We start from the raw sequence: 14,566 nt of genomic DNA on the forward strand, positions 1-14,566 counted from the left end.
ATTCATCGGTCTCCGGTATGCCCCAAAGCTCGAGATTACACCAGCGATTCCTGTTCTTCAAATCTTCAATCTATCTTGGAGTTCTTCCATGCGCAGCAGCAATTGTCCACATTGCGATTGCAATTTCCCAACTTTGTCAGCCTGCGCTTCGAGACGCATGTCACACTCATCCACCCTGTGCCCGATATCCAAGATCTCCTCTCTCAGTTCTGCAATCAATACTGTCAATTCCTACTTTGTTTCTCGCATATCCTTGCACAAATCACAGAACCATTGTTGGAATTTCGCTTGTGACGGCATGTCTTGCACCTGCATTTCTGCCCCACCACTATCAGTAGCGGCCTCCATTACTGACTCACCCACGGCTTCATCCATATCACCAGGCCCCACTGAGTCAGACACCGCTTTCACATAAGAAAATTGTTTGAAATCTGGGCCTTTTTTTTCACAGCCATCTGGGAGGTAGAGTCCCCTCAATGAGCCATATTAGAAGATGACTGCTTGGTGGATGGGCGAAATGCCATTTTTTAAGATGGTGCCGGCCGTCCATTGCTCCTACCATGTGACAGAGGCCGGCCAATGGCACCAATAGCCTCTGTCACATAGTAAGGGCAAAGGGCCACCGGCGCCATTTTGTTTACTGGCAGCTGATGGCCCGAGAGCAGGAGATCGCTCCCAGGACCCCCACTGGACCACCAGGGCTTTAAGCAAATTTTTTTTGGGGGGGGTCGAGAGAGTAGGGGATTGTAATTAATTAAATCTGAAGGGTTGGGGTGTTCTGGGGTTTTTTTCGGATTGGGACAGCCGAAAAAAAATCGGCCCGAACCGCGGGAAACGAAATTTCCTGCGGCGGGCCAATAACAAGGCCGAACCAAAAGGTTCGGCCGAATCACATCTCTATGACATACTGAACACTTGACCTTCATGGGCTAAATGCAGGGTCGGATTTCCCATAAGGCCAACGTAGGCCAAGGCCTAGGGCGCAGGAGTCAGGGGGGCGTATATACATCAGAAATAATCAAACATTTACAAATTTTTCAGTATTATTTTGAAAAGGCCATATAAAATGCTGTTTTTTAAATATACATCCATATACTTTAAATAAATTGAGCTGTACATTTACGTTGCCCATCTCTAATGTTTGCGCTGTCTTGCTCAGTCACAGGCAAAAAGCATTTGCTATTTCTCTCACACACTCAGCGTAAACCACGTGTTAAAGGAAAATTCCAGATTTGGCATTACAATAGTGATTCCAAGTGATTCATTACGCTCATATCGCTTGTCTTCTACATATCTACTGATAATAGGTACGTAAAATATATCCTTACTACTTTTATATGCTGTTTTGTTAACTCAGGGCTGAAAGCCGTAAGCAGAAAATGTTGACGGGGGTGTTCGCCAAATTATAAGGGGGCTGCGATTTTTATTACAAAACATGAAACATACACAACTTATGGCTTGTTTATGCAGCATCATTTAATGTGGTGTAATGTAAGTTTGACACAAAATGCAAAATATTTCTATAAAATTCTATAATGTCAGATGAGAATCGATGTAAATCTTCTGCATTTTATGTCTATTTTATTCGCTGTTTTTTGTATTGAATACGCCATCTGGGTGAATAATTTGAACTAACCAAAGAAGTAATCGTCGTACCTTGTATGGGCTATATAGGCAGACATCTGCATTTTGTGGGCCGGGTCGGGTTCAAAATATTTCAGCGTGGGTCCGATCAGACAGAAGAACATCTGCGGGGTGATGCGGGTCCCGCGGGCTGAAAACATTTTTGGTCTGTTTTATTTTGTTTCTGGGTTCACTTGTCGCAAGTTGAAATACATTTCAAATAACTGGCAGGGATTATAAATCAACTTTTGTGCTTTGGCCTAGGGTGTAGATATGTGTAAATGTGTAAATCCGGCCCTGGCTAAATGTAAATATATACTCTGCATCCACAGGAACTCACCCCCTCCCCCCCTGGTCCCAAAACAATGGATGCAGAGGAGATTTCCCCATACAACTCGCCATATTCTAATTCTGGTGCTATCTCAATAACAGAAATACAAACTTCCTTACTACCAGGAGCATTGTAAATATAAAAAAAAAATCCACTCAGACATGTGTAGCAAACCTGACATACCATAGCAATACTAACTCCAAGAACTCAGACAGCAATATCCTGCCTTTGAAAAGGCAACAGTGCATCACCAATGTATGTCCTGTTGAGAATGAGAAAATGCAACAAATAAGACTGATACAAATCCCTACATACTAGTAAAATACCTCAGTCACTTATACAGATCTGACCTTCACCAAGCACAGAATAAAAGACCACAAATTAAAAATGTGGAGACAAAAACTGGAAAGGAAACCTCAAAAAGCCATTCTGCATGCAGTGCAAAACTGGAGAACAAGAAACAGAAATACATTTCCTCCTACACTAAGCAAAGTACAAAGATAGAAAAAAAATGAACAGTCCCAAAACAGACATATTATGTCTCTTGCTCCCCATCACTCACCCTCCATGCCTCCATCATCCTTCACTTCTCCCAAATACTCCCTTTCAATCATCTGCTCATACTCACATCCTTGCCCAGTATTCCCAATCCCCCCTCCCCGATATCCTCTTCCCTGTGCTCCCTCACTCCCCTGCTTGACTCTCCCTACCGCCTTCATCCCACCCCCTCCCTGCCCAGCTATCCCGACCCTTGTTTCCCACCCCTTCCTGCTCAGCAGCCCCCTCATTCCCTCTCCCTTCCACCTCTATCTGCTCAGCATCCCCAGCTTCCTTTCCCCCATCCTCCACAGGGTGAAGAGATCAGCAGCAGCATCTCTCCCAGTCTCAGACGGGGAAGATAAAGTTTGAGTACCATCGGGCCCAGAACAGCAGGAGTTGGCAATGTCTTGCTCTGATGTGGCTGGAAGAGGAAACAGCCTCCCCACTGGGCCAGAAAGAGGAGAAGGAAGTGAGAGCAGCCTCCTGTCAGGCCCACTAAAAGAGAAGTCAACCAATTCCCACTCGGGCTGATAAGGAGACAGCAGCTTTCTGCTGGCCCCGTGACACACCTCCCAGGACCTCGTGATACATCAGTGTGTCCTGACACACCTGTTGAGAACCACTGGTTTAGGGAGCCTAGAGCTAAAAGTTCAATATTTACAAACCTTTCCACTGTGTTGTGAACAATACAGGAAGTTCATTCAGGGGAAGTAGATATAGATCATACACTCTCTTAAACAAAAGGTTCATGCAGGCAGCTGTAAGGTTACCAGAGTGGAGAAATGAGAATAATAAACAGACCTGCACAGATACCTACATGCATGGCAGTGTGTGAGTGACTGAGTGTCTGAAAGAGGGTGTCCTAAAATGGTTGTACCCGGGGGGTGGAAAAGGACATACACATGCATCTAACAAAAAACTGTCTCACACATTGAAGAAAATATAAATACTAACCTTTATCAAAATATAAAACTTAAAAAAAAAAGAATCTATTTACAAAATGAACATAAATATAGGAGGAGGGAGATTTTTAAGGATGTAACTAATTACACAATCTAAAACAACAGGGCCAGGGACCCCAGGAGGCAAGGTCACTAATAGCTTAGGGGTCTTTGGGAAGTGGTAGTAGCCTTACACTGAAGAACTCAAGAGCACCTGTGACAGCCTCTTGAGTGTGAGCAAATTATTCCAGGACTTCCATCAACCTCCTGAAGTCATTACGCAGGATGCAGTAATCCTTCCGTATCCTCTCCACTATAACTTTTAGAGCCCACTCTCAAGCTGCTGCACGGGCTTCAGCATCAAGAGCAGCCTCTGCTGCCAAGGGGCACTGCAAAGGATTTGGGAGAGGGGTCTCCAGGGACCTGCAATACTTCTTCATCCTGCAAGGCCTAGACAGGCTCAGGATCTAAGTCCTGAGGTTCCAGGCCCAAAAGGGCAAAAGGGAAGGGGAGAGGGATCAGTGGCTGGAAAGGCCTGGGGCCTCCTGCAGGGGTAGGGGGAGTGGCAGCTATGCCACTGCTGGGACCAACTCTGCTGGTGGTGGTCGTGGTGTTGGTTGCTGCAGTGACCACAAGTGCTTCTGCTAGTGGAGAAGGAGCCAACTGCTCACCTTCCTCATCGGCCTCTTCTTCCTCCTCCTCCTCTTCCACCTCTGATGAGGAAGACGAGCTGGTATTAAATGTAAAGAGAGCCAAAACAATGTATCAATACATCTCATCTGCTCCAGGGTGGGATGGGCATGACTGACTCGCAGCTAGAGAGCATAGCTTTAGTAGGAGAGGGGGAGGCAATGGTGAGTGCTCCTAGCGGTGGGATACCCATATCCTATAAGCATTGGCCAGGCCACAAATGGGTCACCTGTGATACAGAAGCTTATGTAAAGATGTCTTTTTATACAAGATGCCTAGGTAAAGGTGGGGTCTCGCTGTTTGGCTCAGTGTGAGGATAGTTCAAGTTAGTATGTGGCCTATAGAGCAAGATGTCAAGGGCCAGGATGCAGCCATTACTGTATGAGTGTTTGTAGAATGGTAGGCACTCAGTTTGACTGGTAAGAGTATGAGGATGCGGATACCATATTCTCTAGATGTTAATACATCCCCCCAAGCCACACCTAACCATGCCCCTCTTTTGCCTCTATTACCTCCACCCTCCTACCCATACCTCCTACCCTTACCCTAGGTCATCTACCTCCATTCTCCTACTCATATACCCCATTCCCTATCTCTACTCCCCATTCATATCTCCCATATTAATACTGTCCACTTTTCACCTACCCCACATGGGCAATCAGTTCCTCTGTTGTAGAGGGCCCAGAAATAATTCTTCTGCAGTCTAGTTTTGTGTCACTGCATCCCTCTGCACAGGAAGAGAAGGTACTAATACATAACTACCAGGGATAACAGTTTATAGACAACCCTGGTGATAAAATTTGGTTGTCTTGCAAGAGGAACCATTTTGGAATGAGCCTGTCCACAAAAGAACTGAAAGTTTGTGCCTGCAGAAAAAACATACGTGTAGACATTAGTAACAGGTTAGCGAAAATGCGCACATGTATGATTTCATGTAACATAATGCTCATACTTGCACAAATGCTAATGTTCATGTGTATATTTTTAATAAAAAATATACATATTTTATTACCTGCGCATGCATATGCATGCTGATTATAAAATACCTGCGTACAGGCATGCAAGCCCATCTGCTGGGGTGAATGTGCTGGATTTAATACTCCACAGCGACCCCAGCAAACGGAGTCAGTTTACGAAGAAAGAAGAGGATGCAATCATTATTGCTCCGAGGCCTGGGCTCTGGGTCTGAGCTTGACCCTAAGACAAGGTCCAAACATTTAGGGGTAGATTTTTTTAAAAAGCGCGTTCGCGTACTTTTGTTTGCGCACCAGGCACAAACAAAAGTACGCTGGATTTTATAAGATATGTGCGTAGCCGCACGTATCTTCTAAAATCCTGGACCGGCGCGCGCAAGGCTGCCAATTTTGGGCAGCCGGCGCGTGCCGAGCCGCACAGCCTGTCTCCGTTCCCTCCGAGGCCGCTCCGAAATCGGAGCGGCCTCGGAGGGAACTCTCTTTCGCCCTCCCCTCACCTTCCCCTCCCTTCCTCTACCTAACCCACCCCCCGGCCCTATCTAAACCCCCCCTTACCTTTGTCCGTAGATTTACGCCTGCGAGAAGCAGACGTAAATCTACGCGCACCAGCGGACTGCTGGCGCGCCGTGCTCCGACCCGGGGGCTGGTCCGAAGGCCTGGACCACGCCCCCTAACCCACCCACCCCCGACACGCCCCCTTCCAAAAACCCCGGGACCTATGCGCGTCCCGGGGCTCTGCGCGCGCCGGCGGCCTATGGAAAATAGGCATGCTGGCACGCAAGGCCCTGCTCGCGTAAATCCAGGTGGATTTACGTGAGCAGGGCTTTTAAAATCCGCCCGTTAGCCTCTAGGCCAGACCCAAGCATCTAGCCTGTATCCAGGCTCAGGTCCCGGTGTTGAGAACAAGCCTCCAGACCGGGCTGCAGCCCAGTGTTTGGCCTGGGTCCATGTTGAGGTCTGACATCGGGACCTGGTCTCTGAGCTGGGCCACAGTGTCAGTCCTGGGTCCAGGCCCTGGTTGAGGCCAAGGACCTGGTGTCAAGATCAGGACTGGGCCGCAGCATCAGGCCTGGGCCCTGTCCCTGGCCTAGGCCGAGGCTCAGGTTTTGGGACTCAAACCAGGCTACAGGATCAGGCCTGGACCCTGGCTCTGACCTAGGACAAGGTCCAGGTGTTGGGACCCTGCCTGGTAGCTTCTTCGGATACCCAACAGATCAAGTAAATAAAATTTTTCGGAGGGGCCAGGATCTAGGACAAGGTCCCAGCTTCATCCTGTGCCTAGGATGAAACCCCCGTGTCAAGCTTGGGCCTAAGCCATGGCTCTTGCTTTGGGCCTCGGTCTATGCACTAGGTGAGTCCCCAGCCTTGGGCCTAGGCCTAGGCTTGAGGTATTCTTTTTAAAGAAATGCAATGAATCAGGTTTGTTTTATTTTTTCATGTTTAGATACCCGTCGAGGGTGATCCCTAAATCCCTGATGTGCTGGGGAAACGGGGAGGGTTGATAGAGATTTTACCAAGGTAAAAGAGCCAGATAAGAATTGAAAGGCTTCATATCATTAGTTCTGTGCTTTAACCCCTGGTGAATGTAAAGGGGACCCCAAATTTTCCCCTTACATAGGAATGTTTAGAGAGGTTTAACACTCCCCATGGGAGGTGTTTTAGCCCTGTCCCCACATGAGTGTAGGTCAGTCTTGAGAGTCAGTCCACATTCTGAAGGTACCACATCTTCACAGAGTGATGCTGGTGAAGGACCTTCCCTCCAAAGGTAAAGTGTATTTCTCAACAGAGTGGTGCTGCTGCTGAAGAAGTGTTCTAGTCCTAGGAAGGTAACTGGGTTCTATGGTCGGGGTTCCTAGGTCTTCTTGCAAGGAAGGAGTTTTGAGGTTCAAAAGAATAAAATCCAGAGATGTTAAAGGAAGATAAGACTAGAGTAGTCTCAAGGACATGAGGTTTAAGTCACTATTTCTCATCTGTCCAGAGAATGTAATTGGAGAAGCTTGGAGAAAAAAAAGATTGTTCTTGGTGGGAGTTCAAAGAGGAGATCTTGAAGAATTGCTGACTGACAAAAGGAATCAGCCAGAGGTTCATCTGAGTATGAGAAGTGAGAAAAATTTCAAAGAGAAGGATACCTGCATCCAGAGAACCCAGAGAGGAAGGTTCCTATTCCAGAGAGACTGCCTGCCCAGAATGTGCAGCATTTAGATACTGTGAAAGACTTAGATGTTTTTTCTTGTGGTTTTGGACTTTATTTCCTGAACTATATTGTGCACATTAATGTGTTACTGTGGATTTTGTTTGCCTTCTCTGGATGGGCATTCAGAAGAAACAAAATAGGAAATGAGATGGATCGTTTTCAAAATGGAATGATTTAAATTCCGAAAAATTCATCAGAATTTCATTCCATTGTGAAAATCAGGGGGGGGGGGGGGGGAAGGCAACCATTGGGCCTAAGCCTAGGCCCGAAGCCAGGACCTCGTGTAGGGAATAGGCCAAGACCCAAAGCAGGGACTCTAGCCTATGCCCAAGCATGACACTAGCACCTTGGCCTATGTCTAGGCCCACAGCCGGGGCCTTGCCTAAGCATAGGCTGTGGACCAACACAGGGACTGTGGCCTACACCCGAGCACAAGGCCCAGCCACTGGAGCCCAGGCATCAAAAGTCCACTATCTTCTTTCTTCATCTTCTTTCTTGAAATGACACCATCCATTAGGGATGCGCTGCAGTAAATTAACTCTGGCACATCCTCCTCAGCAAAGGATGCCACTTTGCTGTACGGCAGTTAATTGAGGAGGATGCACTGGAGTTAACTTACTCCAGTGTGTCTCCAGCGGCTGGTGTCATTTCAAGAAAGACGACATCGGACAATCAAGGCCTGGGCTCCGGTGGCCGGGCCTGGTTTCAAACCCTGGCCTAGGTCGTGGCCCAGGCATTGGGCCCATCCATTGGGCCAGGCCCCAGCATCAGGCCTGGACCTGGGCCATGGCCTAGGCCCTAGCGTCAGGAGCAGGCATCCAAGCCTGGGCTTTGCACAGGGCCTAGGCTGAGGTCACAGTGACCTATCTCAGCCTAGGCTTATGCAAAGCCAAGGTTTCATCTTTGGATTCCCTCCCTGGTCGGATAAGTAGGGGCCAGAGAGGATCCTGGCCCCGACATTTTTTTTCAGGTGGAAGGCATGGGTACTGGGAATAGGAGGCCTTGGTAGGCCCATTTCTTTTTTTTTTTTTACATTTTTTTGGGGAGGAGGTTAATGTTTATTTTGTTTTTTTAAACTAAATAAACAATATAAATATTAAACAAAACAAAATTTGTGGGGACAAAACTCCTAAAAAATGAAACAAAAAACGAAACAAAATTTTTACTTCTTCCCACACCATTGCCTTCCATCAGGGACCAGTAAAGACTTTTTATTTATTTATATATTTTAACAACAGTTTTTGTTTTAGTGTGGTGTTTTGCTGACTGTAACTGGACTGATGTGCAGAGAAGAGGAAAAAAAAACCTTATGAGCCTTGAAAAATTGACCTTTTTCTCCCCATGTGGGAAATTCAGGAGCGTGCAGAACTGATTGTGGTCAATGACCTTCCCAGTGAGCCCCTTTGCCTATGTCAGAATTGGGGCAGGGGTTACATGTAAGTAATAGGAGCATGAGAAGAAATAAGAAAGTAAAGTGGAGAAAGACCCAGAGCAGGTCCTTATATATGGTCTCAAAACTTATGTACAATATTAGCGTGTATTGATGCAATGGGATCCCAACCTGCAGGGAATCCGGGACCATAAAATAGCCACAAAACTCTTCAGCTCGGACTTTAAAGGTGGTTAGCAGTGAAGTAAAATGTAACAAAAATAACAAGGAACAGTATGTCCCAGCTACTGAAAAAAAAACAAAAAACAATTGTGAGATTGTTTATCAAAGTCAGGAAGGAAGCGAAACCCAAGCAGTCAGAAAGATCGGATGGAGGCCATCACATGGTATTTCTGAAACAAACCACAAAGACACAGGAAGCAGTAAAGGAGACCTTGAAAAAAGCAGAGCAAAACCAGTTAACCGCAGCCCAAAGGTCACTCAGCACCCGTGTCCAACTTTCTTAGATGACTAAAGTTCACACCAGCTTAGGCAGCATCAAATGAATTCTGTGAGTTATCAGGCAACCAAATCATATATGAAATAATTTAATAACTTGATATGTGTGGACCTTCATTCAGATATATTTCAGCCACAGAGTTTTAGAAATATATTTTTTTTTTATGAGGAATGCCCTGTTCTTACAGAACAACAGAACAAGACTCTGAATTGTTGAGTTATCTTAACCATTGTCAAAGCTGTCACTCATTCAGTTCAATGAAAGTTCAGCAAGCTTACGGTTTGCGTTATTCATTGTTGAATCTTCCTTTATATAAGATGAGAAGACAAAACAGGAGTTACTAAAGAAGTCATACTTTAGTTATTTGTTGGCATTAATACTCCTAAAGAAGCTGTAAAGTGCAGTGCCAACTCAGGAAACTGGCTAGGCTGCAATGCTTACGGGTGTATAGCCTACAATAAAAGATTTCTATTACATTTAAGCTACTGCCAGTGAAATTGTGGCCTGGCATTGAAAAACAATTTGGGTTCCTCTTTGACTAAGCCCTTGTGGACCCTATCAGAATCTCCAAGGCATTTACTATTATTCTCAAGGATGACATTATTAATTATAGTGAGTTCAGGTGTGGCATGTTGCAATATACTCCATTCCACTGCCCATCAATAGCTGGCGGAGACCATCTTGCCAAGTGAAAAGGATGTTGACAGAGTCCACATTATTCACCAAACTGAAGATGTGTGAGAGAAGAAAGCCCCATAGGAGGTACAGGAGTAGAAAGTAGGGGATCCTACTTTCTTACCCCTCCATTACTTCCTGCAACCCTTCCATCTCAATTTGTCCACTCTTCATTATCAGCCATACCTTTCTTTAAGCTTGACTGCATACCACAGCAGCATGGACATAACAACAATAATGTACAATGGTGCCAGTGTACCAGCAACTTAAAAAAAGAGATGTGCTGTGCACAACCAACAAAAGGCACTGTTATCAGGTTCCGGGCTTCTTCAATTCATTAGTTGTAGATCTCATGGTAATCTTATTGGACCGGCCCAGCCCGCCTCCCCCAAATATGATTGTTTCCCTTCCCACTCCCAGTGTGCCAGTGATGCTGATCTGCATCAGCGTCTGAAATTGAAGTACCTACTGCAACCATGAACAACATTCAGCCTGCAGCACAATCGACTGTGCTACTGAAATTGGAACAAGAGCAGGATGGGGCTGCATACTTCCTGCTATGCTACAGCTGCACTGGGATTGGATGTCCAGAACTCTGGGACACTGCTTCCTTGAAGAAGGGGAGAAAAGGAGGTGGGGCTGAGTCTCAGGCAGCTGTTTATAGCCATACTCACATACCTACAAACGAGGCAAAACTGGGGGTTTCCTTCTGCCTTCCCAGTCCCAGCCGAGTCAGACAAATACCAATCTGACACAGCTTGAGGAAGCCACCACAGCCTACAGGTATGCCCCTGTCTAGAAGAGATACTTCCAAACCTTGCTGCATGGCATGCTTGAGAGAGTAGGGTGCTTCTTCAGTACACACTAATAATATACCAGGATGAAGGGGATGAGGAAAGAGCAGGAAATCTGACCTGGGCATAACACCTGAAAGGAAGTCACAGGCTGTGCTCCTCCACACCCTCCCCCTCCAATCTGATAAGACCCATGATGGTAAAAAGAAAATCCAGCTATCCTCTGATCCGCTGTCTCCCACCCACCTCCCCCTGGATCTTTCCTATGTCGTGTGTGGCTGAAGAACGGCCACTGCTGCTCTTGAGTCCTCCCAGATGAAGCGCACTAGAGCGAAAAAAGTAACAAAGCAGCTCAGTTCTGCTCCCTGTCTTGGATTTTCTTCCTTCCTCTGCCCTCCAACCCACCCCCTGAAGCCAGCCCAGGAAAGAAAGGTGCTCAAGGGTCTGGTGCTTCTACTCTTCTCATCCTGCCAATAATGCCTCTCACACCAGGTATGGGATCTGCATGGGAGAAACAGGAACCGGGGGCAAGAGGAGCACATTAGAAACACTGTGGAGAAAGCAGGGTGGGAGAGAGGGAGATGATAAGGTATTGGCCCTGGAAGGAGCTGCTTTGAAACTCCTGTAGCAGGATGGAGGGAGAGGAGCTGGGAGAGACTTTGTGGACTCAGGAATGAGTGAGTGGTTGGGGTGGAGAAGAGAACATGGAGGCAGGCATTGGATCAGGGGGAGGAGAAGCTGGCACCCCAAACTTAAAATATCATTTTAGGAATCAGACAATGATAAACCCATCAATGTTCAAGCACCTGACCATCCTGGCTCCACTCAGGAGTGGCCTATCCACTTCTCTGAGCCTATTTATTCTTGAATCTCTGTCTTCATCTACTTCCTCACTGTTGGTAGTAGATAATGTGCTTATTATGTGGCACTCTGAGGTGTATTCTGGTGGAGTCCAGAGCTAGCGCTTCGATATGAAAAAAAATATAGACCTCAGAAAGTCAATTTCAATGTATTATTACTTAATTAAATGCATTTCTTACAAGATTGTAAACCAAAGCAATGTCCATAAATAAAAAGTCGATAAAATACAATCCCATACAAATCTGAATGTCATAAAATATACAATAAAATAGAATATATAAAATAAAGTAAAAACTCTTGATAAAAACACCAATTATTAGGGATGTGAATCGTTTTTGAACGATTAAAATTATCGTCAGATAATTTTAAAATCGTCCTAAATCATTAGAGTTCACGATACAATACAAATGCCCCTGATTTATCATCAGGGGCATTTGTATTGTATCGTTAAATAGGGCACGGGAATTATTTGGGGGAGGGTGGGAAAACCGGCACACCAAAACAACCCCTAAACCCACCCTGACCCTTTAAAACCAATTCCTTACCCCCCCCACCCTCCCGAACCCCCCCAAAATGTTAAATTACCTGGTGGTCCAGTGGGGGGGGGGGGGGGCCCGGTGCGATCTCCTGCTCTCGGGCCATCGGCGCCCTTTTGGCTGCCACTAATTAAAATGGCGCCGATGGCCCGATATAAAAAAAAACCCCACCCGACCCTTTAAATCGACCCCCCTTAGCCTCCCCCACCCTCCAGACCCTTTTTTTTTAGGGAGGCCCGCGCCGCTAAAAAAAAAAACCCACCCGACCCTTTAAATCAACCCGACCCCACCCAAAACCTTTTAAAATTACCTGGTGGTCCAGGGGAGCCTCGGGGAGAGATTTCCCGTTCCCAGGCATCAGCTGTTCTAAAAAAAAATGGCGCCGATGCCCCTTTGCCCTTACCATGTGACAGGGTATCCGTGCCATTGGCCGGCCCCTGTCACATGGTAGGAGCACTGGATGGCCGGCGCCATCTTTAAAGATGGCGCCGGCCATCTTTACTCATCAGCCCCTATTATAGAGTATAGTATAATAGGGGCTGATGAGTAAAGATGGCCGGCGCCATCTTTAAAGATGGCGCCGGCCATTAGCCCCCCGTAGTGACGTCATCCGCTTCCAACTTAAAGGTCTTTGCTTGCAACTATGAATCAAGTTAGCAAGGACTCAAATCATATTCTCTTGGATACGATTCGCCCAAGCTACTCTGCCTTCTTTTACTTACCAGGGGTACCTGCTCCTTGGGGGCCCGCTTTCTCTTCTTGATTTCAGATTGCTAAAGACGGGATCTGGTACTCGCTCCTCGAGGGCCTATGTTCTTGAATGCTCAGAAGACTCCTTACTGCCTAGGAAGCGATCGCAGATGTGAACACTGTGAGTTCTATTATAGATAGGAACTGGTACTCGCCCCACAATGGTCTATGTTCCCAATCTTTGAAGACTCCCTTCTGTCTAAGATGTTTTCGCAGGTATGGAGGTTGTGAGTTCTTTTTCCAGTCTGCATATGGGAACCTGTACTTGCCTCGGCTCCTGTTCCTGAATATACTGAAGACTCTCTTTTGCATAGAGGCCAGTACAGATATCTACAATTGTGAGTGTATCATCTACTACTGGTTATGTATCCAGCATACCCTGTCTACTCACTACCTATAGTCTCTCTCTACAGCTCAGCAACCCAGAGACCGCAATTCCAGTATCAGAGGGACTTCAGCCCTGCCGGGCACATCAGCTCACTACTGCCATCTCTGGTGGTTCTACTTCCTGTCTAATAAAGAACTATCTGTGTTTGTCTCCATACTCCAGCCTAGCTGGTGGTCCCTCTCAGGATATCCTCCTGGGGGCGATGTCATCTGCCATCGGCCCAAGGATTCACCAATTTACATTGTGTTTATCCCTTACACTACTGAGCGGTATCATACAGACTGCCACTCTGTGGGAGCCAACCCACATTAGATCATTAACTCCGCCCATGGAGTATTACAAACTGCTAGCTCCTCCCCTTGGGGGAGCAGCATTGAACAGTGAGTAAATGGAGAGATCAATTTTCCGCTGCTATTATCCCATCATATCCCATGACTAAGCCATTCATTTTGTTTATGCAATGGAGATTCAGCGACCTAGCTACGCCGGCACTCGTGGCTCTCAGTCCTCCCACCAGTCATAACCTGATAGCTCACAACAGAACTGAACACGTCAACACAGGACAGCTAGGGTAAAAGAGGTTGGAAATGGAGTCCACATAAGGGCTTCATGCGTGCAACATCTACCCTACAGGGCTCTGCACAGGACATCTGCACCACACGATAATTATATATGGGATATTGGGGGGGGGGGGGGGGGGGGAGTCTGCCTTCATAAATGCCACTTACGCCAAGACCAGGACACTTGCAAACCATGTCCATTGCCCGCATTGAGAAGGTGAACTATAATATGACAGAAAGCTCTTCTCACTTCCTGCTTTACAGGTCTGTAGAGGGACACTGCATGTATTATAATATGTAGGTAACTATGGCATGTAGAAAGGACTTGGCATATACAGAGCCAGAAGATGATCTCTGCTACTCAATTCACCTTGCTTCTTTTGATAAATGCTGTGGTTTACTGTGAGAAATGAGCACAGGATGTCTTTCTGCTGCACCAAGTGAGCACAAATGGACATGGTTGCTTTAAATAGCTCAGCTATACTGTCCTAGATGAAACGCTGCTTGCTATAAAACGGAGGAAATCCTATGCTATTGCTTGAAGCCAGATAGTGACAATAGCCGCACCACTGCTACCTCCATCTCCAGACTTCCTCCACACAGAGGAATCTACCCGAGGGCTCCTCCTGCCAACTCTAGTAAATATAAATGTGTTTTGCCATATTATCAGCAATGGGAAGTTTAGTGTTGTCACACATTGTTGAAAGGTCCATATACTGCCAAAGTGACAGTGAGCAATAATTCTGGCTTCATAGTTTGCTACGATCCTTTTTTTTTATTTATGTATTTATTTATTTATTTATGAACTTTTATATGCCGA

Source organism: Rhinatrema bivittatum, chromosome 4, assembly GCF_901001135.1.
Source record: "Rhinatrema bivittatum chromosome 4, aRhiBiv1.1, whole genome shotgun sequence".
NCBI classification, from domain to species: Eukaryota; Metazoa; Chordata; class Amphibia; order Gymnophiona; family Rhinatrematidae; genus Rhinatrema; species Rhinatrema bivittatum.